At 44.2% G+C, this 25,641-nt stretch overlaps 1 long non-coding RNA gene across 1 annotated transcript; it reads left to right on the forward strand.

Moving 5' to 3' along the window:
- LOC115934029 (uncharacterized) lies at window positions 1–25,091 on the forward strand. The gene is made up of 2 exons (XR_010132923.1): window positions 1–81; window positions 24,939–25,091. It is a non-coding gene; the product is annotated as an uncharacterized lncRNA (long non-coding RNA).
- The last annotated feature ends 550 nt before the right edge of the window (window positions 25,092–25,641 follow it).

A 25,641-nucleotide genomic window follows, 5' to 3' on the forward strand; every position in this document is an offset into this window, starting at 1 on the left:
GCCCCGCCCCTAGCCCGCCTTCCCACGCGGTCTCTGGGCTGGTTGAGCTGCGCCGCTGCAGGTAGTGCTGAATTGCTCCAGGTAAGCTCCTCCTCTCAAAAAGCTCTAGGAACCGAGCCACCCTCGCCCTAGGAGCAACGCCCCTGAGTAATATGGGGTTTCGTCGGATTTCTGCCCGCCGCTCTGGATCACACGTTTGTTCTCCCTATTTGAGTCGCAAGGCCTTCCTTCATTCCACCTAGCAGGCTGCTTGGAAAAGGGCAGAGACTCATTATTTTGCACCAGTATTACCACTGAAGGGATTGTAAGCAGCCACCAGCCCATCCCTTTATAATTCCCATTTTCCTAATTTATTTTATTTTTATTACTTATGTAATGAGGCTTCTTCCGTGTTCAAGGAGCTGGGAGTACCATATGGGGTCAACGGAGTCCCTGGCCTCATGAAGTTTGAGATCTGGTGGAGAAGGAAAACATTCATGGGAGAATCAGACAAAATTAAGTTTTCAATTAGTAAAAATCTTCTGAGAGGTATATGGTACTAAGAGAATCTTTATGGGGGAATTGATTTAGTTGAGGATGAAGAGGGTAGAATCTGAGGAATTGAGTTGGGAGGAGTTAGTTGCTCCAAGGGATGAGGTCTTGGCATGGCCAGAGTGGGGAGCGCTAAAGATCATTGAATGTGGAGTAGACTGCGAGTGTGGGAAGAGGTAGGCAAGAACAGGTGAGGATTGGGGACCTATTTATTTATTTATTTATTTATTTATTTATTTATTTATTGAGACAGAGTCTCACTCTGTCACCCAGGCTGGAGTGCAATGGCTCGATCTCAGCTCACTGCAACCTCCGCCTCCTGGGTTCAAGTGACTCTCCTGTCTCAGCCTCCGGAGTAGCTGGACTACCAGCGCACGCCAGCACACCTGGCTAATTTTTGTATTTTTAGTAGAGACGGGGTTTCGCCATCTTGGCCAGGCTGGTCTGGAACTCCTGACCTTGTGATCTGCCCGCCTCGGCCTCCCAAAGTGCTGGGATTACAGGCGTGAGCCACCACACCCGGCCGGATTTGGGACTTTAATCTGAATGCTTGGGAGAAGCTATTCAGGTTTTTTTCAGCAGGGTTGCAGGGGAAATAACTTGATCATTATGTCTGTTTTTTGTTTTTGAGAGGCAGACTGGAGTGCAGTGGCGCGATCTCGCCTCACTGCAATCTCTGCCTCCCGGGTTCAAGTGATTTTCCTGCCTCAGCCTCCCTAGTAGCTGGGACTACAGGCGCACTCCACCGCACCCAGCTAATTTTTTTTAGTATTTTTAGTAGAAACGGGGTTTCACCATGTTGGCCAGGATGGTCTGAATCTCCTGACTTCATGATCCACCCGCCTCGGCCTCCCAAAGTGCTGGGATTACAGGTGTGAGCCACCTTGCCCCCAGCCCATAATGTCTGTTTTTAAGTTACTTAGATAGCAACGTGAAGAGTGGTCTGATGGGAGTCTCAAAGTTGGGGCCGGGAAGCCAGTTAGGAGGCCACTGGCCACATAGTCAAGGCAAAGTAGGAGGGTAGTGGCAGAGAAGAGTGCTAATGTAATGGTAAAATGGACAGGACTTGGCAATAAATTGAATGAGGAGTGAAGGAGAAGGAGGTGGCAAGGTTTACTTAGATTTGAGGTTGGTGGAGGATGCATTTATAGATTTCAGAAGCACTGAAGGAGCCACCTGAGGTAACTAAAAATGGATGATAAACCTAAATTTAAAAGCTAAACCTATAAAAGAAAATTTTAGAAGAAAACATAGAAAAAGTATTTGTGACCTTGGGATAGGCAAAGATTTCTTAGGACACAAAAAATATGAACCATAACAAGTGATTCATGGCCTGGCTCACACCTGTAATCCCAGCACTTTGGGAGGCCAAGGCAGGCAGATCACTTGAGCTCAGGAGTTCAAGACCAGCCTGGGCAACATGGCAAAATGCTATCTCTGCAAAAAACACAAAAGTTAGCTGGGCTTGTTGGCACGTACCTGTAGTCTCAGCTAACTTGTGAGGCTGAGGAAGGAGGATCACTTGAACCTGGGAGGCGGAGGTTGCAGTGAGCTGAGATGGCGCCACTGCACTCCAGCCTGGGTGACAGGGTGAGACCCTGTCTCAAAAAAAAAAAAAAAAAAGCAATTGATAAGTTGAACTCTATCAAAATTAAAAACTGGTACTCTTTGAGAGACACCATTAAGAAAATGAAAAGGCAAGCCACAGGTGGAGAGTTTGCAATAGAAAGCATTAGACAAAAGTCTTGTATCCAGAATACATAAAGAACTGTTATAAATGAGTAATAAGCCAGCCCAATAAACCAATGGGCAAAGGCTTTTTTTATATCTTGTAGATAGTTCACAAGATACAAAAATGGCCTATAAGCAATGAAGAGATTACCAACATCTTTAGTCAACTAGGGATTTTTCCATTTAAAACCACAACACTCTCATTAGGATAGCTAAAATTAAGACCGATGACCCAGCAATCACACTCCTACACATCTCCTTAACCATACTTGATCTCTAAAGGCTGACAATAACAGACCAGGGACCCTGTAATCCCAGCACTTTGGGAGGCCAAGGCAAGAGGATCGCTTCAGCCCAGGAGTTCAAGACCAGCCTGGGCAACCTAATGAGACCCCATTTCTACAAAAAAAAATTTTTTTTAATTAGCCAATGTGGGAGTGTACACCTGTAGTCCTAGCTACTGGGGAGCCTGAGGCAGGAGGATCCCTTGAGCCCAGGAGTTCAAGGTTGCAGTGACCTATGATCGCACCACTGTACTCCAGCCTGGGTACCACAGCAAGACCCTATCTCTTAAAAAAAAAAAATCTTTGGCTGGGCGCAGTGGCTCACGCCTGTAATCCCAGCACTTTGGGAGGCCAAGGTGGGCAGATCATGAGGTCAGGAGTTTGAGACCAGCTTGGCCAACATGGTGAAACCCCATCTCTACTAAAAATACAAAAATTAGCCGGATGTGGCAGCGTATGCCTCTAATCCCAGCTACTCAGGAGGCTGAGGCAGGAGAATCGCTTGAACCTGGGAGGCGGCGGTTGCAGTGAGCCGAGATCATGCCATTGCACTCAAGCCTGGGCCACAGAGTGAGACTATGTCTCAAAAAAAAAAAAAAAAAAAAAATTTAAAGACAATAACAAAGTCATACTTTCACTTAACATGATATAACTATCCTGCCTACTATTGAAAACATAACAACACTTTTCCCAAGGGGATGCAAAGTCCTTGAGTGATGTTTCTTCTCCACCTTTGATGTCTTATAACTTAATACTGCAATATAAAGTTACCTATCATTAATACATCTCCATCTTGTAGTAGCAACCGAATTTCCTGCTTAGTAATCAGGATTAGTCGCCTTAGCCAGTAGAGGAACTTCCCACTTTACCTGTTGATTCAGAGGCATGAAAGACCCAAGGTGGCCAGGTGACCACCTCAACCCCCAATTCAATGGAAATGTTGTTGGGTCTCCTGGTGGAAGCATTCCTTCTTTTGGAACTAAGACCTCTTGGTCAGAAGAGCCTCTGGACGTTTCTACTTTCAGGCAAAATGAACAACCAAGTACACTGTTCAAAGTTCTGCCAACTGGGGGATTTTTTTTTTTTCACCATTATTCTTCAGGGATGTCCCAGAAAGGGACACTAGTTTTATTTTCACCTGGTGCCTGCATATTGTGCAGAACCATCATAAACCTGGGCTATGAACCACAACTGAGTTTTCCCTTCTTCAGTCAACTGGTCGTAAGGAATGCCCCATGAGGCCATAGGTGCAGGCTGGGAGAGAGAAGGTAATGTAGCAGGAGTTGGGGCCATGGATATTTGGGCCACTTCCTCGTGCAACTTACCTATGCCTTCAGGGCCCATTTGAGCCCAATCTCATATATACCACTTCAATTTGATAATGGAGTGTTGCTGTGAGTGCACAACTTTATAGCTTGGTGGATCAGATAACACTTAGTTCATGATGAGCAGCTCAGGTCACATGGTAACTTGATGACCCACGGTTAACTGTTCAGTCTCTGCTGAGGCCCAGCAAGCCAAACGTTGTTTCTCAAGAGGACAGTACTCCTCTGCAGGGCTTTGCTCCAAAATCTTAAGGGTCTGCAGCGTGATTCACCTACAGTGGCCTCCCAAAGGCTCTAAACAGCATCTCTATCAGCCCTTTGCAGAATGAGACTCTGGGTTGGTTTTCAGAAATTGTGGCCCTAAGGGTTCCTTTCAGGACAGATATGGAAGCTTCCAGGTCATCTATGCATAGCTTAAAGCTTTAAACACTGAAAGGTGGGAATCTGAAACCCTGAGCTCATCCTTTTCTTTGCCTGCTTTCTTCAGTGCAGTTATGGCCAATGCCATTCTGTTCCTTGGTTTAACTAAAATATTCTAAGGTAACAAATACACAGTCACTCATAACCTTGCTTTCTATAGGTGTTTCATTAGGCGTATTCAATGCTTTATCATGCCATGGACTCCCAGTGCCCTCTTCACCACTGGAAATAGAGTCACTAGTGCCTTTAAATGTAATCATATAAGAATTCATGAAATTCAAGAAATTCAAGAAAACGCAGAACAAATTCAGAAAACTCATCCTCAAGATTCCATTCCTCTAGAGCCACTTTCAGTACCAAATCGGTATCAGTCAGGGTTCCAACAGAGAAGCAGAACCAGTAGGAGATACACAGTGAGATTTATTTCAAGGAATTGACTTATGTGGGGGGAGGGGGCCTGATTAGGCAAGTTGGAAACCTATAATGCAGGCAGGAGAATAGGCTGGAAATTTCAGGCAAGGGCTGAAGTCACAGTCCACAGGCAGAATTTCTTCTTCAGAATTTCTTCTTCTTCAACTCTGCTTTTAAAGACTTTCTACTGATTGAATCCAGACCAACCAGATTATCTAGGATAATCTTTCTTACTTAAAAACAATTTATGAATTTTAGTTATATCCACAAAAACACCTTCAGGCCCAGCATAGTGGCTCATGCCTGTAATCCCAACACTTTGAGAGGCTGAGGCAGGAGGTTCACTTGAGCCCAGGAGTTTGGGACAAGCCTGGGCAACCGTGAGACCTCATCTCTACAAAAGTTTTTTTAAAAATTAGCAGGGCATGATGGTGTGCCTATAATCCCAGATACTCAGGAGGCTGAGGTGGGAGGATTGCTTGAGCCCACAAGGTCGAGGCTTCAGTGAGCCATGCTGGCACCACTGCACTCAGCCTGGGTAACAAAGTGAGACCCTGTTTCAAAACAAAAACTACCTTCATAGCAACTCTCAGATTTGTATTTGATTAAATAACTGGGGACTATAGTTCAGCCAAGTTGATGCCTAAAGAAGGCTATCATGTATTTACCCAAGAGAAACGAAAATATACATCTATACTAAGATTTGGGGGGTTTTAAAATAAAGTTAAAAAATTTTTTTGTAATTGAGAAAGGAGTCTTGCTATGTTGCCCAAGCAGGTCTTGAATTCCTGAGCTCAAGCTATCTGGCCACCTTTGCCTCCCTAAGTGCTGAGTTTACAGGTGTGAGCCACTGTGCCTGGGTACACCAAAATTTGTACAAGAATATTGGCAGTATCTATTCACAGGATCGCAAAACCTGAAATGTCTCAAATACACATCAACAGGTGAATAGATGAACAAAATACATTCAATTTACTCAGCAACAAAATATTCAATTAAATGAATATTATTTGGCAATGAAAAGAAATGAACTATCAATCACTCAATAGAGTGCATGAATCTCAAAATCATTATACTAGGTTGGTGCAAAAGTAATTTCGGTTTTTGCCATTACTCACTGTATTACTTTGGCAAAAATCAAAATTACTTTTGCACCAACCTAATAGCAGCAGAAGCCAAAAACAAAAGAATACATAATGTGCAATCCCATTTACATAACATTCTAGAAAAATGCTAGCTAATCTATAATGACAGCAAATCAATGGTTGCCTGGGACCAGATGTGGAGGGAGAAATGTGAGAAAAAGGGGCACAAAGAAACTTCTGGGGATGATAACAGTGGTCTGCATGTTTTTTTACTGGTTTGTTTGCAACAGGGTCTCACTCTGTTGCTCAGGCTGGAGTGTGGTGGCACTATCACAGCTCACTGCAGCCTCAACCTCCCAGGTTCAAGCAATCCTCCCACCTCAGCCTCCTATGTAGCTAGAATTACAGGCATGTACCACCACGTCCAACTAATTTTTAAATTTCTTGTGTTGGGTCTTGCCATGTTGCCCAGGCTGGTCTTGAACTACTCCTGGGCTCAAGTGATCCTCCCTCCTCAGCCTTCCAAAGTGCTGGAATTACAGACATTAGGCACCACAAGAATGATCTGCATCTTGATTATGGTTGTGGTTGTATGGGTGTATACATAACTTAAAACTCATCAAACTGTACATTTTAAATAGGTACAGTTGATTGTATGAATAGATATACAGCATACCCTACTAAAGTTGTTATTAAAAAATTCATTAGATGAGATTTAGAGCAGATTAGAAGCAGCAAAATAGTGGATTTATGAACGGGAAAACAGGCAGCAGTAAGTATTCAGATGAAAGTACAGAAAGAAAAGAAAGGAAAGAAAACTCAGAAAAGAGCATCAGAGAGAAAGGAGTCACAGTGATAGGTACTGCTGCAAAACTATAATGTGGGAGAAATGCTGCTGTGCTGTTGCTGAAAACATTATATAAGGCTGGGTGTGGTGGCTCATGCCTGTAATCCGAGCACTTTGGGAGGCTGAGGCAGGCGGATCACCTGAGGTCAGGAGTTCAAGACCAGACTGGCCAACCTGGCGAAACCCCGTCTCTACTAAAAGTACAAAAATTAGCTGGGTGTGGTGGTGCACACCTATAATCCCACCTACTGGGGAGGCTGAGGCAGGAGAATCACTCGAACCCAGAGGGTGGAGATTGCAGTGAGCCAAGATCATGCCACTGCACTCCAGCCTGGGCGAAAGAGTGAAACTCTGTCTCAAAAAAAAAAAAAAAAAAAAATATATATATATATATATATATATATATATATATATATATAAAATTCTGGTTTTGGTGAGGCAATGTCTAGCATTCAGGCACTTAACCAATTAATATTAAGAGTATAGAAATCAGGGCCAGGTGCAGTGGCTCACGCCTGTAATCCCAGCACTTTGGGAGGCTGCGGTGGGTGGATCACGAGGTCAGAAGTTCAAGACAAGCCTGGCCAAGATGGTGAAACCCTGTCTCTACTAAAAACTACAAAAATTAGCTGGGCTCTGTGGTAGGCACCTGTGATCCCAGCTACCTGGGAGGCTGAGGCAGGAGAATCGCTTGAACCTGGGCAGCAGAGGTTGCAGTGAGCTGAGATCATGCCACTGCACTCCAGCCTGGGCAAAAGAGTGAGACTCTGTCTCCAAAAAAAAAAAAAAAAAAGGATAGTGTTGGGAACAGGCCCCCAAATCTGGCCATAAACAAAATTTCTGCAGCACTGTGACATGTTCGTGATGGCTATGACACCCACGCTGAAGGTTGTGGGTTTACCATAATGAGGGCAAGGAGCACCTGGCCCACCCAGGGCAGAAAACCGCTTAAAGGAATTCCTGAACCACAAACAATAGCATGAGCAATCTGTGTCTTAAGGACATGTTCCTGCTGCAGATAACTAGCCAGAGCCCATCCCTTTGTTTCAGCCCATCCCTTTGTTTCCCATAAGGAATGCTTTCAGTTAATCTATAATCTATAGAAACAATGCTTATCACTGGCTTGCTGTCAATAAATATGTGGGTAAAACTCTGTTCGGGGCTTTCAGCTCTGAAGGCTGTCAGCTCCCTGATTTCCCAGTCCACACTCTATATTTCTGTGTGTGCGTGTCTTTAATTCCTCTAGTGCCACTGGGTTAGGGTCTCCACAACCGAGCTGGTCTCAACAAGTGGTGTCCATACATGGGGCTCGAACCTGGGTTGAATGGTTGCCAGAGCGACGGTTGGAGAATGTGGAACTAAGCTGGAGGACACCTGAGTACTCTTAAGCAATCCCCGTGGTGAGTAAGAAGGGGAGCTCGGAAGCATCAGGTTATCAATGGGACAAGTGCAGGCTCTGGTTCATTCCACCTTGGAACCTTTTCACCCTAATGATGAGGAGGAAGGAAAGTATAATGAACTAACAGAAGACATAACAGAGCAGGTTTGTTTGCCAGCTAAAGCTAAAGCGGCAAAGGAGGAAGAGTTTCCTCCCTACCCTTCTGCACCCCCTCGTTATTTTGAAGAAAAAGAGTAGCCTGACCCTCCAGATCTTTCTTTTCCAGAGGACACTGGGTGAAAAGTAGTTGCCCCAGTGACCGAGCAGCGCCTTGAGTGACCACTCTCAGTTCTATTCAAGCAGGAATCCAGCAAGCTAGAAGAGAGGGTGATTTAGAGGTTTGGCAGTCCCTGTTGGAATACACCCCCCAGATCAACAGGGAAATATTATAGCTACATTTGAGCCTTTTCCTTTTAAATTACTCAAAGAATTTAAACAAGCTATTAATCAATATAGACCAGGTTATCCTTTTGTAATGGGACTGTTAAAGAATGTTCCTGTCTCCAGTCAGATGTTGCCAGTGGGGCTTATAGGATTACTTCTAGGTAGATCTAGTTTAAATTTAAAAGGACTGCAAGTATATACAGGAGTCATTGATTCATATTACAATGGGGAAATTCAAATTGTTTTATCTACTTCTGTTGCCTGGAAAGCAGAGCCAGGAGAGCGCATAGCACAGCTCCTGATTGTGCCATATGTGGAAATGGGGAAAAGTGAAATTAAACGAACAGGAGGATTTGGAAGCACAAATAAACAAGGCGAAGCAGCTTATTGGGTGAATCAAATTACTGATAAATGTCCTACCTGTGAAATAACTATTCAGGGAAAGAAATTTAAAGGTTTGGTAGATACAGGAGCAGACATTTCAGTTATTTCTCTACAGCACTGGTCATCCTCCTGGCCAATTCAACTCACTCAATTTAACATAGTTGGAGGTGGTAAAGCCCCTGAAGTATATCAAAGTAGTTATATTTTGCACTGTGAAGGGCCCGATGGACAACCTGGGACTATTCAACCAATTGTAACTTCTGTACCTATAAATTTATGGAGGAGAGATTTATTACAACAATGGGGAGCACAAGTTCTAATTCCAGAACAATTATATAGCCCTCAAAGTCAACATATGATGCATGGAATGGGGTATGTCCCTGGTATGGGACTAGGAAAAAATTTGCAATGTTTGAAGGAACCATTTCAAGTGGGAAGACAAAGTTCCCACCAAGGTTTAGGGTATCATTTTTGATCGTGGCCATTGTTAAGCCTCCAGAACCTATACCTTTAAAATGGTTGACAGATAAGCCAATTTGGATAGAATAATGGCCACTAAATAAAGAGAAACTGGAGGCTTTAGAGGACTTAGTTACTGAATAATTAGAAAAAGAACACATAGCTCCAACATTTTCCCCTTGGAATTCTTCAGTCTTTATTATTAAGAAAAAATCAGGTAAATGGAGAATATTAACTGACTTAAGAGCGGTTAAGTCGGTTATACAACCTACAGGGGCATTACAGCCAGGATTGTCTTTTCCTGCTATGATTCTGAAAAATCAGCCTTTAACAGCCATAGATTTAAAAGACTGTTTCTTTAGTATCCCCTTAGCTGAGCAAGACTGTGAAGAGTTTGCATTTACAATTCCTGCAGTAAACAACCTGCAGCCTGCTAAGCATTTGCACTGGAAAGTGTTGCCACAAGGCATGTTAAACAGTCCAACAATTTGCCAGACTTATGTAAGGCAAGCAATTGAACCTACTTATAAAAATTTTCACAGTGTTACATTATTCATTATATGGACGATATACTTTGTGCTGCTGCCACTCGAGAAATATTACTCCAATGTTATGATCACTTGCAAAACTCGATTTCTCATGCCAGTTTAATTATAGCTACTTAAAAAATTCAGACTACTACTCCTTACTCCTACTTGGGGACCTTAGTAAATGACACTACCATTGTGCCACAGAAAGTAACCATATACGTCGGGATCAATTGAAAACATTAAATGACTTTAAAAAATTACTAGGGGACATTAATTGGATATGACCTGCTCTAGGCATTCCTACCTATGCCATGAGTAATCTATTTTCTATCCTTAGAGGAGATCCTAGTCTCACTAGCCCTTGGCAATTAACAAATGAGGCTGAGGCAGAGTTACAGCTGATTGAAAAGCAAGTCTGTAAAGCTCAAATGAATAGAATAGATCAAGAGAAGACTCTAGATTTGCTAATTTTTTCAACTCAGTATTCACCTACTGTGTTATTGTCCAAGAGCAGGACTTAGTAGAATGGCTTTTTCTTCCACATGCTAATTCACAGACTTTGACCCCTTATTTGGATCGAATTGCTACTATGATAGGAAATGGGAGAACTCGGATTGTTAAATTACATGGATATGATCCTGGAAAAATTATTGTCCCTCTTACAAAGACACAAATACAGCAAGCTTTTATAAATAGTCTTACTTGGCAAACCCATGTAGCTGACTTTGTGGGTATTTTCAATAACCATTTTCCTAAAACAAAATTGTTTCAATTTTTGAAATTAACTAATTGGATTCTCCCTAAAATAACTAAATTTAAACCAATTGAAAGTGCTGAAAATGTCTTCACAGATGGGTCTAGTAATGGTAAAGCTTCTTATTCTGGATTGAAAGGTAAAGTTTTCCAGACGCCCTATACTTCAGCTCAAAAAGCAGAGCTTGTAGCTATAATTGAGGTATTGACTGCTTTTGATATGCCTATTAATGTGATTTCTGATTCTTCATATGTGGTTCATTCCACACAATTAATTGAAAATGCTCAGTTACGATTTCACACAGATGAACAACTGATGACTTTATTTACCCAACTGCAAACAGCAGTTAGGAGTAGAATGCACCCTTTCTACATTACTCATATTCGGGCTCATACACCTCTTCCAGGACCTTTGACTCTAGGGAATCAAATGGCTGATCGCCTAGTTGCTACTGCAATATCTAATGCCAGACACTTTCAAAATTTAACCCATGTTAATGCCTCTGGTCTCAAACGCAGATACAGTATTACCTGGACAGAAGCTAAAGCTATTATCCAGTGATGCCCAACTTGTCAAATGGTGCATTCCTCGTCTTTTACAGGGGGAGTTAATCCTCGAGGATTGGAACCTAATTCTCTTTGGCAAATGGATGTCACCCATGTTCCCTCGTTTGGGAGACTAGCTTATGTACATGTATGTGTGGACACCTTTTCTCACTTTGTCTGGGCTACATGCCAATCAGGAGAGTCTTCTGCCTGTGTTAAACATCACCTTTTGCAGTGTTTTGCGGTGATGGGCATTCGAGCTTCTATTAAAACAGATAATGTCCCAGGCTATACTAGCCAAGCTCTAGCTACATTTTTCTCTATGTGGAATATTAAACACATTACTGGCATCCCGTATAATTCTCAAGGATAAGCCATAGTGGAAAGAATGAATCCCTCCCTGAAACAGCAGTTGCAAAAGCAAAAAGGGGGAAACAGGAACTATGGGATACCCCATATGCAATTGAATCTAGTATTATTGACTTTAAATTTTTTGAGACTGCCTAAAGGCCAGATGCTATCAGCAGCTGAATAGCATCTACAGAAACCAGCTGCAAAGACAGAAGCAGAACAACTGGTTTGGTGGAGAGAGCCAATGATAAAAAGTTGGGAAATGGGTAGAATAATAACTCAGGGTAGAGGTTATCCTTGTGTTTCTCCAGGACCAAATCAACTGCCAATTTGGATATCATCGAGGCACCTGAAACCTTATCATGAGCCTGATGCTGAGGAATAGATTCTGGGAGGATCCCGAGGATCCCCCGGTTGCAGCCATGTTGAGACTGATGCTGAGGGGGACCCAACTGTCACGAGCAACACCCATCGAACGCAGCCACCTACCTGGGGACAGATCAAGAAGCTGTCACAGATGACAGAAGAAAACCTAAGGAAAGTGGGACAACCAGTCACAATGAGTAATTTGATGATAGCTATGATAGTGGTGATCACCATTGCCATGAGTATTCCTTCAACAAGGGCTGGCACAGAGGACAATTATACTTATTGGGCATATTTATCAATCTTGGCTGACAATAATGCCTGGATGTAATCACTCTATGACACAGTTACACATGCTTTCTGGTCTCCGTATTTACCATAATAAATCTGCTCCTATAATTGAGGTATACTGCCCTCAAAAACCTATTTGTAAACAGAATTGGACCTGGCTAGAAATAATGAACGTATTTGTTTGGGAAGATTGCATTGCAAAACAGGCAGAGGTGCTGTGCAACAATTCCCATGGAATCATTATTGATTGGTCCCCTAAGGGGATGTTTAGCTTGAATTGCACCTCTCAGTCTGTGTGCCACAGCCACACTATGTTCAGCTGGTCTGAACAAAATGGTCAAATGGTAGAAATGGTAAGAAGTATGGCAAGAGTTCCTATTATTTGAAAACATGGTGGTATTGTGGCACCTCAACCTCAAATGATATGGCCCGCTCTAGGAGCTTAACAGAAGGATTTGTGGAAACTATTAATGGCTCTTAATAAGATCAAAATGTGGGAGAGAGTAAAAAAGCATCTAGAAGGACACTCTACAAACTTGTCTTTGGATATTGCAAAATTAAAAGAACAAATATTTAAAGCATCCCAGGCACACCTGACCTTAATGCCAGAAATAGGAGTGCTTGAAGGAGCTGCAGACAGATGAGCAGGTAGTAACCATTAAAATAGATAAAAACACTTGGAAGCTCTGTGATTTCAATGATGATGGTGCTTTTAATCTGTGTTGTTTGTCTTTGTATAGTCTGCAGCTCCTGACTCCTGCAAGAAGTAGCTCACCGTGATAAAGCCACCTTTGCATTTATCATCTTGCAAAAACAAAAAGGGGGAACATGTTGGGAACAGGCCCCCAAATCTGGCCATAAACTGGCCCCAAAACTGACCATAAACAAAATCTCTGCAGCACTGTGACATGTTTGTGATGGCCATGACACCCACACTGAAGGTTGTGGGTTTACTGTAATGAGGGCAAGGAACACCTGGCCCACCCAGGGCAGAAAACTGCTTAAGGCGTTCCTACGCCACAGACAATAGCATGAGTGATCTATGCATTAAGGATGTGTTCCTGCTGCAGATAACTAGCCCAACCCATCCTTTTGTTTTGGCCCATCCCTTTGTTTCCTGTAAGGAATGCTTTTAGTTAATCTGTAATCTATAGAAACAATGCTTATCACTGGCTTGCTGTCAGTAAATATGTGGGTTAAACTCTGTTTGGGGCTCTCAGATCTGAAGGCTGTCAGCCCCCTGGATTTCCCACTCCACACTCTATATTTCTGTGTGTGTGTGTGTGTCTGTGTGTGTGTGTGTGTGTGTGTGTGTGTGTGTGTATTTCTTTAATTCCTCTAGTGCTGCTGGGTTAGGGTCTCCACGACTGAGCTAGTCTCAGCAGTATAGAAATCAGAATATTAATTTGGCAACATTTGATAACATCAAGGCAGAATATTTATCAGAAATCAAATGTTATCACCAAAAATCTACTCTACTTTGTTATCCAGGAGATGCAATACAAAACCCATTAATTAAAACATTAACAGATGCTATTAAAATACTTTGGGATAAGGTCAGAAATGCTAAATGTTACTTATTATTTTAGACACATTACCTGATGTGAGGCATATAGTGCAGATGATTATGGTTAGAGTTGTGATTTTCTAAACTCAAATACTTCTATATGTGAACATTTTTGGGAGATTTTTGTCACAACTGGAGAAAGATTATTTTTAAATTTTAGTAAACTACTTACAAAAACTGAACCAGACAAAAATAATTCAAGAAGCTAGAAATATGACAACATGGTGCAATAGGAAATCCTTGAATAAAATATATATATATGTATATATACACTATAAAATATAGAATGGTATATTCTATATCATTCTATGTTCCTTTTCTAAAGCATCATTATTATTATTTGAGATGAGGGGGAGATCTAACCGTGTTGCCTGGGCTGGTCTTGAACCCCTGTCCTCAAGCAATCTTCCTTCCTCAGCCTCCTGAGTAGTTGGGATTACAGACACATACCACTACGCCCACCTTAAAGCTTGCTTGCTTGCCTTTTTTTTTTTTTTTTTTTTTTTGAGACAGGATCTTGCTCTGTTGCTTAGGTTGGAGTGAAGTGGCATGATCTCAGCTCACTGCAACACTCCAGCCTGAGCAACAGAGCAGACTCCATCTTGGGGAAAGAAAGAAAAAAAAAAAAGAACTATACATCTACCAAAAGCTTCAGTTAAATGTTTGGGTATATTGAAAACACACTGGATATAAATTTGAAACCACTGTTAAACGTGTGACAGGAAAATCGAGTTGAGACTGCCATGCCCGTGTCAACTGACCATGGGTTCTTGGGCTCTCAATGCAATAGAACATTGACATGAGGCCAAAAGAGTTTTCTCAAAGCTTCACTGGAGCTTTTGTCCAGCCATAAGGGAGGCAGAATGAGAGAGAAAGAGAGAGAGAGAGAGAGACAGAGAGAGAGAGAGAATTCCCTGACAGACTCCACCTATAAAAGAACAGGTAGGACTTTTTTATTAGGCAAAGTACAGAACTGACATCAGAAGTAGAGTCTACACAGGCTGGGCAAGGCAAACGATGTGAGGGGTAGGGTAGCAAGTCAGCATATCCAGTTGTGATGGTTATCTTGAGTAATGGGCCACCTGGTAGTCTGGCCTGTGACAACAAGACTATAAATCAATTGTCCAGCAGCATTCCTTTCTGAGGTGGGACACTCTGCAACCTTGGTTAGCTCCTAAAGCCAGTTCCTGGAATTCTTTAAGTAAAAAGACTATTAGCAGCGAGGTAATGGTGTGGGTTTTGTGATCTGTGGGAATGCTCTAATGGGGGTGAGCCAAAGCCAGGCTCTGTCTCTACTGTGTCTCACCAGTAAAAACACAATTACAAACAGCATGCAATGCTCTTTTTTGTGATGATGGTTAATAAAGAATACACGTTCTAAAATACCAGCCAAAGTTCTACTTTCAAACATATGTCTAAATTTATTAGCTAAGTACTGACCTGGTATGATGCTTTAAGTAAAACTGATGGTTTTAACAAAATGACAGAGAAAAATCAAAATGCAATGTCAAAAAATTTTAATGTACATAATGCTCTCAAAAACCTCAAAGGGATTAAGAAATTCATTTTTTACCTTTTTTAAAAAATATATATTTTTGGGGACAAGATCTCAAGCTCTTGGCCTCAAGCAATCCTCCTGCCTTGTCCTCCTAAAAGTGCTGGGACTACAGGCATGAGCCATTGCGCCTGGCCTAAAAAATTCTTCAAAGGAAAGCTAAGTGATAATGCTTACAAAAAGATAGATTACTGAGTTTAAAATAAATTGCAGAGTCTCTTGACATTCCTTTCAATTTCTCCTGCATAGAGAATATTAGAAAAAGGGGATTTCAATTGCAAATCCCTCAGCCCATCTATGTTCCAAAACTAAATTTTAAAATCAATTTCTTTTTTATTCTACATTGGAAACTGCAATGTCATTGTTTTTTCTTTTTCTTTTTCTTTTTCTTTTTTTTTTTTGGATGGAGTCTCTCTCTGTCACCCAGGCTGGAGTACAGTGGTGTGATCTCGGCTCACTGCAACCTCCACCTCCCAGATTCAAGCAATTCTCCTGCCTCAGCCTCCCGAGTTGCTGGGACTGCAGGGGCCCACCACCACCCCCAGCTAATTTTTGTGCTTTTAGTAGAGATGGGGTTTTGCCATGTTAGCCAGGATGGTCTGGAACTCCCGACTTCAGGTGATCTGCCTGCCTTGGCCTCACAAAGTGCTGGGATTACAGGCGTGAGCCACCGCGCCTGGCCAGAAAGTGCAATATCACCCTAAAAATAAAAGTTTACAATACTGAAAGAAAATAATGCCCTTTTCAGTCTTCTAATCAAGATCCTTACTATTTAAAATGTGCTCCTGGAACAGCAGCATCAGCATCACCTGGGAGCTCTTTAGGTGTGCAGAATCTCAGCCCCACTCCAGATCAGCTCAGTCAGAGTCTTCATTTTGACATGACCCCCAGGTCATTTGCATATCACAGTTTGAAAATCACTGGACTAGATAACATATGTAACTTGAAGAATTACAGGAAATATGAACTTCAACAGCTATTAAAAATTTATAACTGAAATTGACTAAGGAATATTAGTTAATGATGATATTGATGGGAAATGAACAGAGAGAAACTAAAAACGTTGTTTGTTAAGATCTGGAGTAACTTCTGCTGAAGTATTGCAATGTCTTTGCAGCAATAATTGTATATTTATTTGTTTATTTATTTATTTATTTATTTTTCGAGACAGAGTCTCTCTCTGTCACCCAGGCTGGAGTGCAGTGGCACCATCTCGGCTCACTGCAACCTCCACCTCCTGGGTTCACGCCATTCTCCTGCCTCAGCCTCCTGAGTAGCTGGGACTACAGGCACCCGCCACCACACCCAGCTAAATTTTTTTTTTTTTTTTTGTATTTTTAGTAGAGATGGAGTTTCACCGCATTAGACAGGATGGTCTCAATCTCTTGACCTCGTGATCCGCCCATCTCGGCCTCCCAAAGTGCTGGGATTAAATGCGTGAGCCACCGCGCCCACCCTATTTATTTATTTTCATAGAGACAGAGTCTTACTATGTTGCCCAGGCTGGCCTCAAACTCCTGGACTCAAGCAATCCTCCTGCCTTAACCTTCCAAAATGCTGGGATTATAGGTGTGAGCCACTGCAGCAGGCTGCAGTAATAATTTATCACATTTCCAAATACTTTGTGTCTCTCAGTGTGTATTTCACTTTGCTAATATGGGTAACCAGTAAAGAATGCAGCTTCACCAAATAAAAGTTAGTAGAAACGAATTAAGGTCTAGAGTGACCAAAAAAGACTGTTACATCTAGTAATCATCATATGTGGGAGCAAGGAAGCATTGAAACTGCCATAAAGCATTTTATTTCCACGAAAGTAAGACAAACAACTGTTGTATAGAAAACTATCATATACGGCCGGGCGCGGTGGCTCACGCCTGTAATCCCAGCACTTTGGGAGGCCGAGGCGGGCGGATCACGAGGTCAGGAGATCGAGACCAAGGTGAAACCCCAACTCTACTAAAAATACAAAAAGTTAGCCGGGCGTAGTGGCGGGCGCCTGTAGTCCCAGCTACTCGGGAGGCTGAGGCAGGAGAATGGCGTGAACCCGGGAGGCGGAGCTTGCAGTGAGCCGAGATCGCGCCACTGCACTCCAGCCTGGGTGACAGAGCGAGACTCCGTCTCAAAAAAAAAAAAAAAAAAAAAAAAAAAAAGAAAACTATCATATACTAGTGACTTTGAATTTCTCGGCTGGGCCCAGTGGCTCATGCCTGTAATCCCAGCACTTTGGGAGGCCAGGGTGGGCGTATCACTTGAGGTCAGGAGTTCAAGACCAGCCTGACCGACATGGTGAAACCCTGCCTCTACTAAAAATAGAAAAATTAGCCAGGTGTGGTGGTTTGCACCTGGAATCCCAGCTACTTGGGATGCTGAGGCATGAGAATCGCTTGAACCTGGGAGGCGGAGGTTGCAGTGAGCAGAGATCATGCCACTGCACTCCAGCCTGGGCCACAAACTCCATCTCCAAAAAAAAAAAAAAAAAAAAAAAAAAATTTCGACGCTTCATCTTAGCCAAAAGGCCAAGAAGTGATATGACTTAAAATTTCTAATGATTGTGCTAGTTTTTCTTACTTCAGGGCCTTTGCTTATGCTATTTCCTGTTCCTGATACTCCTTCCTCTCCAACAGAGTTGGCTTAAATGGTTCAGGTCTCAGCTTGAATGTCATTTCCTCAGGGTGGCCTTCCCTGACCCCACAAAGTCAGCTGCTCTTATGACATTCTCTCAAAACACTGAATTTCCTCTTAGCCCAACATACCCGTAACTTCCCCTTACATTTCTGCCTTCCTCTCTGGACTGTAAGCTCCACCAGTGCAGGGACTTTGTCTCTGTCATTCTGAACCCACTGACCTCCATGTATCTTTAGGAGCTCAATAAATATTAATTAAATTAATAAATATTAATAAATATTAAATTAAATATTAATTAAATTAATAAATATTGATAAATATTAAATTAAATATTTATTAAATTAATAAATATTGATAAATATTAAATTAAATATTTATTAAATTAATAAATATTTATTAAGATTTATGAATGAGTGAATGGTGGTCCTAGTCATATTAAATGAAGTATAATCCTGACTTATATTTGTATAACTCTTTTCTCTTTTTAGTACATTTTTACTTCTATTTTCCCATTTGACCCTCCAAAAACTCAGCTCTACCTGGAGAGTCTCTCTCAGTCCTTAAAGTGCATATGAGATCCCCTAGCTGTTAGGTGTGAGCGTGGACTGGAGGTGGATGGCCTGCCTTCCCATCCTAATTATGCCACTTCAGATCTGTGTCTTGGGCAAATTCCCTCACCTCTTTGTGCCCCAGTGTCTTCGTTTGTGCTTACCTCATAGGTGTACTATGAGGAGCAAATGAATATATAATGTAAAGATCTTGAACAGTGCCAGATACCTAACAAATGCTAGCTATCATTTCAGGAGCAGCATGAAGATGAAGAGTATAGGGGCCAGTATTACAGATTAGGCGTCCCCAATATTGTGCTGAGTAGAAGAAGCTGGACACAAAACAGCACACACTGTGCATTTCCATTACATGAAGTTCAAGGATAGGCAAAACTAGCCTATGATGACAGAGGTAGGCTAGAATAGTAGTGGGCGGGGGCAAGCACACTGACTGGGAAGTACACAGTAGTCTTCTTGGGTGCTGGAAATGTTTTGTGTCTTGATCTGGGTGGTGGTTACACAGGTAAGTATGTCTACAGAAATTTTTTTTTTTTTTTTTGAGATGGAGTCTCGCTCTGTTGCACAGGCTGGAGTACAATGGCACCATCGCAGCTCACTGCAACATCCGCCTCCCAGATTCAAGCGATTCTTGTGCCTTAGCCTCCCAAGGAGCTGGGATTACAGGCATATGCCACCATACCTGGCTAATTCTAATTTTTGTATTTTCAGTAGAGACAGGGTTTCGCCATGTTGGCCAGGCTGGTCTCGAACTCGTGACCTCAGGTAATCCGCCCACCTCAGCCTCCCAAAGTGCTGGGAGTACAAGCGTGAGCCACCGTACCCAGCCAGAAATGTATTCTTAAGATTTGTGGCTGGGCGCGGTAGCTCACGCTTGTACTCCCAGCACTTTGGGAGCCCGAGGTGGGTGGATCACATGAGTTCAGGAGTTCGAGACCACCCAGTGAGCCAGTCAGCTCCAGGGGAACAGAACTCCGACATCCTCCCTGCCGGGGCCTCACGGTCAGGATTGCTAGTGATTGGGATCTCAGGCGTATTGATCTAGTTTGTTTTCAAGTGATAGAAATCCAAAGCAAATAGGCATATGCAAAATCAGAGCCATTTATTGGGAGAATGCTGGTGTGCTTATGGAACATAGCCTTGGGAAGTGTAGGGAGGGCCTCAGAGACAAGTGGGCCCTTGGACACTTTCTCCCCTCTCTGCTTTTCCTAGTTTTATCAGATCAGCTTTCTCCCCATAATGGGGGATGTGGCTGCCATTAGTTCCTGAGCCTCATGCTAGAAAACCTGTATCCTGCGTCAGTCCAGTCCAGCAAATCTGATGGAAAGGCTCTGATTGGCCCATTTTGAGTACAATGCTCATCCCTAGACCGATCAACTGTGGCCATGAGCGTATGACCAATAACACCCACTGAAATTACATAGTGGTTAGAAAGCAGAAAGGAACAGGTCCCCAAAAGAAGGTGTTGTTCCCAGAAGAAAAGGGGGTGCTGGGCAGGGAAGACAATATCACAGATGTCACAGTGGTGGGACAGAGAGGGATACAACTAAGTCCATGAAGGCTGGCCTGTGTCTCTTCTAATTAAACATAACTTTCTCAGTCCCTGTTGTCCAGTAATCCAGAGACAAGGTCAGCAGGATCCTACCTTTGAGATCCAACTAACTCAGCAAGTGGTGGGAGGGGCACCAGAGAAACATCAGGTCCTGTCTCAAGCCAGGACCTTCAGCCCTGTCAACAGGACAGTCCAAGAGAGTGATGGAAGCTTACCAGGCTGGGCCCCCACAAACCAGTCCTGATGCCACAACTAACAGGCTGGGCCTCAGTGTCCTCCTCTGTAAAATGAGAGCCGTTGAGCTACCTGATTAGAGAGACAACATTGAGTTCCTGAATGCCAAACAGCTTGGATTTAAATCTCAGCTCTAGGCCTGGCATGGTGCCTCACGCTTGTAATCCTAGCACTTTGGGAGGACGAGGCGGGTGGATGGCTTGAGCCCAAAAGTTTGAGACCAACCTAGGCAACATGGCAAAATCCCATCTCTACAAAAAATACCAAAAAATTAGCCAGTCATGGTGACGTGAACCTGTAGTCTCAGCTACTCAGCAGGCTGAGATGGGAGGACCATTTGAGCCCAGGAGGTTGAGGCTGCAGTGTGCACTCCAGTCTGGGCAACAGAGAGACCCTGTCTCAAAACTCAATCAATTCATCAATCTTAGCTCTACCCTTAGCAGCTTTGTGGTTTTAGAAACTTTTAAAAAATTTTTACTTGTTATTGGCCGGGGGCGGTGGCTCACGCCTGTAATCCCAGCACTTTGGGAGACTGAGGTGGGCAGATCATGAGGTCAGGAGATTGAGACCATCCTGGCCACCATGGTGAAGTCCCGTCTCTACTAAAAATACAAAAATTAGCTGGGCGTGGTGGCACATGCCTGTAATCCCGGATACTCGGGAGGCTGAGGCAAGAGAACCCCTTGAACAAGGGAGTTGGAGGTTGCAGTGAGCCGAGATCTTGCCACTACACTCCAGCCTAGCAACAGAGCAAGACTCTGTCTCAAAAAATAAAATAAAATAAAATAAATTTTTACTTGTTATTTTGAAAAGAATTTTAAATTTACAGGATATTTTCAGGAGTAAGCCAAATAACTCCTGTATACCCTTAACCCAGATTCTGCAATTTCTACCATGTTGCTGCACTTATTTAGTCATTCTTTCTCTCATTTTTTTCTGAGCCATTTGAGAGTACATTGCATATATCATGTCCCTTTACCCTTCACAGTTCAGTGTATTTCCTAAGAGCAGGGACTTTCTCTTACATAACTGCAGTGCAGTTATTAAATTCAGTAGATTTATTATTGATAATGATACTTTCTCATTGACAGTTCATATTCCAAATGTGGCCAGTTGTCTTGGCATCCCTCCAGCTTTTTTTTTTCCCCTCCAATACTGGATCCAGGCCAGGATCAACGACTGCATTGAGTTGTCATGTCATGATATTGGAATGCTCATACACTGTTGGTGGGAATGTGAAATGGTGTGGCTACTTGGGAAAATAGTCTGACCGTTCCTCAAAAAGGTAAATACAGAGTTTCCACATGACTCCAGCAATTCCACTCCTGGGTATATACCCAACCGAAATGAAAACATGTCCACACAAAAACCTGTGTACAAATGTTCACAGCAGCATTATTGATAATAGTCAAAAGGTGAAAACTACCTAAATCTCCAACAATGATGAGTGAATGAACAAAATGTGGCATAGCCATACAATGGATTACTATTTGGCCATAGAAAGGACTGAAATACTGACACATGCTGCAATGTGGATGAAACTGGAAAACGTGTGAAGTGCAGAGAGCCAATCACAGAAGACCACACGTTGTATGATTCCATTTACATAAGATGTTCAGAACAGCCAAATCCATAAAGACACAAAGTAGATCAGTGGTTGCTCAAACCTGGGACAGAGCGCACACACGCGCACACGTGTGTGTTAACAACAACAACAGAAATCAGCTAGAGGTGCATGGTGGCTGCCCTTAGACCCGGCCCGTGCACTCGTTTGCCACAGTCTCCACCATGCCCTGTTACTCCCCAACACTGCACCTAGGGGCCAGGTCCGTTTAGCACAGCACTTCCATCTGTGTTCCTCACAACCTGCTGCTTCCCCTCACCGACTTCACACCTGTCCTGCCCCAGAGGAAGTTAATTTGGTGATGGCCTATGTGAAGACAGTCAGTAGGTGGTTCCCGCCTGGATTCCCAGCACTTTGGGAGGCCAACATGGGAGGACCACTTGAGCCCAGGGGTTCAAGACCAGCCTGGGCAACATGGCAAAACCCTGTCTCTATAAAAAATACAAAACATTAGCCAGGCGTGGTGGCATGAGCCTGTAGTCCCAGCTTCTCAGGAGGCTGAGGTGGGAGAATCACTGGAGCCTGGGAGGTTGAAGCTGCAGTTAGCTATGATCGTGCCACTGCATTCCAGCCTGGGTGACAGAGCAAGACCCTGTCTCACAAAAAAAAAAAAAAAAAAGGAAAGCAAGGGTGAGTCAATGACAAGAAGGTGTGCAGTGTGGGTGACAAAAACAAGGGGGGAGTCCGCAAGGGGGAGCAGCTTGAGGGGAGCAGAGACTTCAAGGGGAGGAAGCCTGAGTGACTCAGCAATCATTGGGGGACATTAGGGCAGAGGGAGGAAGTACAGGCCGGGTGCGGTGGCTCACGCCTGTAATCCCAGCACTTTGGGAGGCTGAGGCAGGCAGATTACTTGAAGTCAAAAGTTCGAGACCAGCCTGGCCAACATGGTGAAACCCCATCTCTACTAAAAATACAAAAAGTGAGCTGGGCGTGGTGGTGCACGCCTGTAATTCCAGCTACTCAGGAGTCTGAGGCAGGAGAATAGCTCGGCCCCAGGAGGTGGAAGTTGCAGTGAGCCAAGATCACACCATTACACTCCAGCCTGCATGACAGAGTGAGACTCTGTCTTGAAAACAACAACAACAAAAAAAAACAAAAGAAGGAAGAAGTGCAGGATCCTGGGTGGAACATGTCAGGGTATTCAGGCACCAGGCGGGAGGCCATGACACCCCCCATTCCCCACCAAGGGATTCCTGGTGCCAGTGAGGGCTGAGCCATCAGGGACAGGGACAGGTGCACCCCTTCAGTGGCCATGTCCCTCCAGGCCAGCCTCCCCAGTGCTGCCCCCATGGACCCTGCCTCTTCCAAAGCTTGCACCCCAGGAGACAATGGAAGCACCTCATCCTGGCATTTAGGGACCCTGGGAATCTGGCCCCACCTTATCCTTCCAGGCTGTACCTGCTGCCTCCGCCTTATTCAAGACCTAAGTTTCCTGGTGGCCGTGCCCCCCATGGGGTGGCTGTCATCCAGGCAGGGGTATTCCTGAGGAGCCCTTCCCTTCCCTACCTCCAATGCACCTACAGGGCCCCTACTATTAATAGCAACACCTCTGCCTGGGGCTCCCTGAGAGGCTGGGGTGGGAGAGGGGTGGTCCAGCAGGCAGTAATCAATGTCCCCAAATGGTGGCAAGTGTGTGTGAATATGTGTGCAGGTGTCTCTGTGTGTGTGTGTGTGTGTCTGTTTGTGTTTGTGTGTGTGTGGTGGGAGTTTCTGCACTGTGACAGGAGGAAAGCACAAGTGGTTCTGGGATCCAGGGCAGAAGGGGCTCCTCTGTGTCCAGGGCTCAGGGATGCTCCCCAGAGTACCGGGTATCTCAGCTAGGACTGAAGGGACAGGAAGTCACTCAGTGCAGGAGAGTAAGGGGGGAACTCTAGGCAGTGGGGACGTTGTGTAGGAAACATGACGGTGTGGAAAATAAAAAGTTCCTCTTCAAAGTTTCCCTTCTTGTTAAAGAATAAATAATAAATGTTAAAAGTAATAGTTTCTTTTAAAGACTAACTTCCTCTTCCTTCCTTATTTGGAAATGTTATTACTTTTCTAAGACCTTTTGCAAGCAACTTCCTCTTTTCCTTTTGTTCTCCATTGCCTTTACCTATTTAGGAAAGTTTTAAGTTGTTAGCCAATTGAGTTTAGCTTAGATTGTGAGGTCCGTCTCCAAGCAATGAAGAGAGGACACAGCAGTAAGGACCCAGTGTGTAAAGGATAAATATTCCTGCCTTTCTTTATTCATCGTGCTCTTGTGGCAAAATTGCTGATGGGCAGCATCCTTTCTGCAGAAAGTAAAATTGCCTTGCTGAGAAAACTTTTTGTCTGAATGCTAATTTTTCCTTGTGGCACCAAGGAACAAGCATTTTGTTTTCAAGAATCACGTGACCCACCTGGGCACATGGGGTGGTCTGAAAGGCAGGGCTGTGGGGCTGCCCGGGTGAGCCCTGGTGGACAAGGAGAAGGGCTTCCCTCTGAAGCTCTCAGGGCCACCAGCTGGGTGGTGGAGCCCAGAGGTGGCTTTCCCTTGGATCCCTTTGGGAGCCTGAATGGAGAGGTGTGGGTGGGGGAGACTGGAGGCAGTGAGGCTGGTGTGGTGGTAAAGTTCAGTTGAGCCCACTCCCACGTCAGGAGCAGAGTCAGGGTTTGAAGGCTGTGGCCCAGCAAGGGGGCTCAGAACTATTCCACAGTGCCCACGGCCCTCAGAATACAGGCTCAGCTTCTGTCCTGGGACTCGAGCTCTCCCAACCTGGCCCCAGTCCCACCTTCAGACTAGCACATCACTCCAGCAAGCCACCCTCGGTCATCCCTGGGCTTTTGCAGAGGCTACCCTCCTGCCCTTGTCCCTACTTACTTAGGCGACCTCTCCTCACACTGCAGGGCTCAGCACACTGGCCTCCAGGAAGCCTTGCTTCATCCCCCACCCAGCACTGACCTGCAGACCATCAGGGTTGTCGGTTAAAGGACCAAAGTCCGGACAGGAGGAAGAGGTTTTGACATCTAGCGCACAGCAGGGTGACCAGAGTCAATGAGAGTGTGTTGCATTTTGCAAAACAACTGAGAGAGTCCGTATCAAATGTCTCTCTGCATTTAGATTGGAGAGGACGAAGGCCCTGAGGTCCAAGAACATGGAAACCTGACAGTGGACGCCAACAACTGTGGAGAGAAGCCGGGCGAGATGCTCACGCTTCCGTGTGCCCAGAAATCCTGCTTTATCTTTTTTAAATAAAGGTGATTCCTGATAACACTACCGTTTCTTGCAAATTTTGTAGTAGCATTGGAAAGGTGGCAGATGAGTCACAGACAATCTGCTGCTTTGTGCCCTCCCTGCACAGAACGGGGGCTGTGCACACCCTAGTTTAGGCAGTATGCAGTCATGTGATCCTCTCAGTTACTCAGAAAAACTGAAAGGAAAAGAGACCTCAGAGAAGTATCAGGGTGACCCTACCCGCAGAAAATCATTACCAGTGGCTCTGAAGGGCTGAGGCTCTGAGCAGGTGCAAGGCAGAGTCCCACACATTGTGCATGGCCTCCCCACACTCACACTGCCCGGTGAGCATTTTCAGAAGGACCAGCGGCCCCTTCAGGTCTCGTCTGACTGTGTTAATCATGCTGAGAGGTCTCCAGGAGGATCCTGAAGTCCTGGGAACCAGACTGTGCTGGGGTTAGAGTGGCATGGGGTCAGAGTGGCTCCCATCAGGGAGCTTCCTCATGTGTTATTAAGAAGTTTGAGGGAGGTCCAGAAGGCCCTGCCCTTGTGCATGGCCGGTGGCTCAGTGTGCACAGCCTAGAATATG

Source organism: Gorilla gorilla, chromosome 2, assembly GCF_029281585.2.
Source record: "Gorilla gorilla gorilla isolate KB3781 chromosome 2, NHGRI_mGorGor1-v2.1_pri, whole genome shotgun sequence".
In the NCBI taxonomy this organism is placed as follows: domain Eukaryota; kingdom Metazoa; phylum Chordata; class Mammalia; order Primates; family Hominidae; genus Gorilla; species Gorilla gorilla.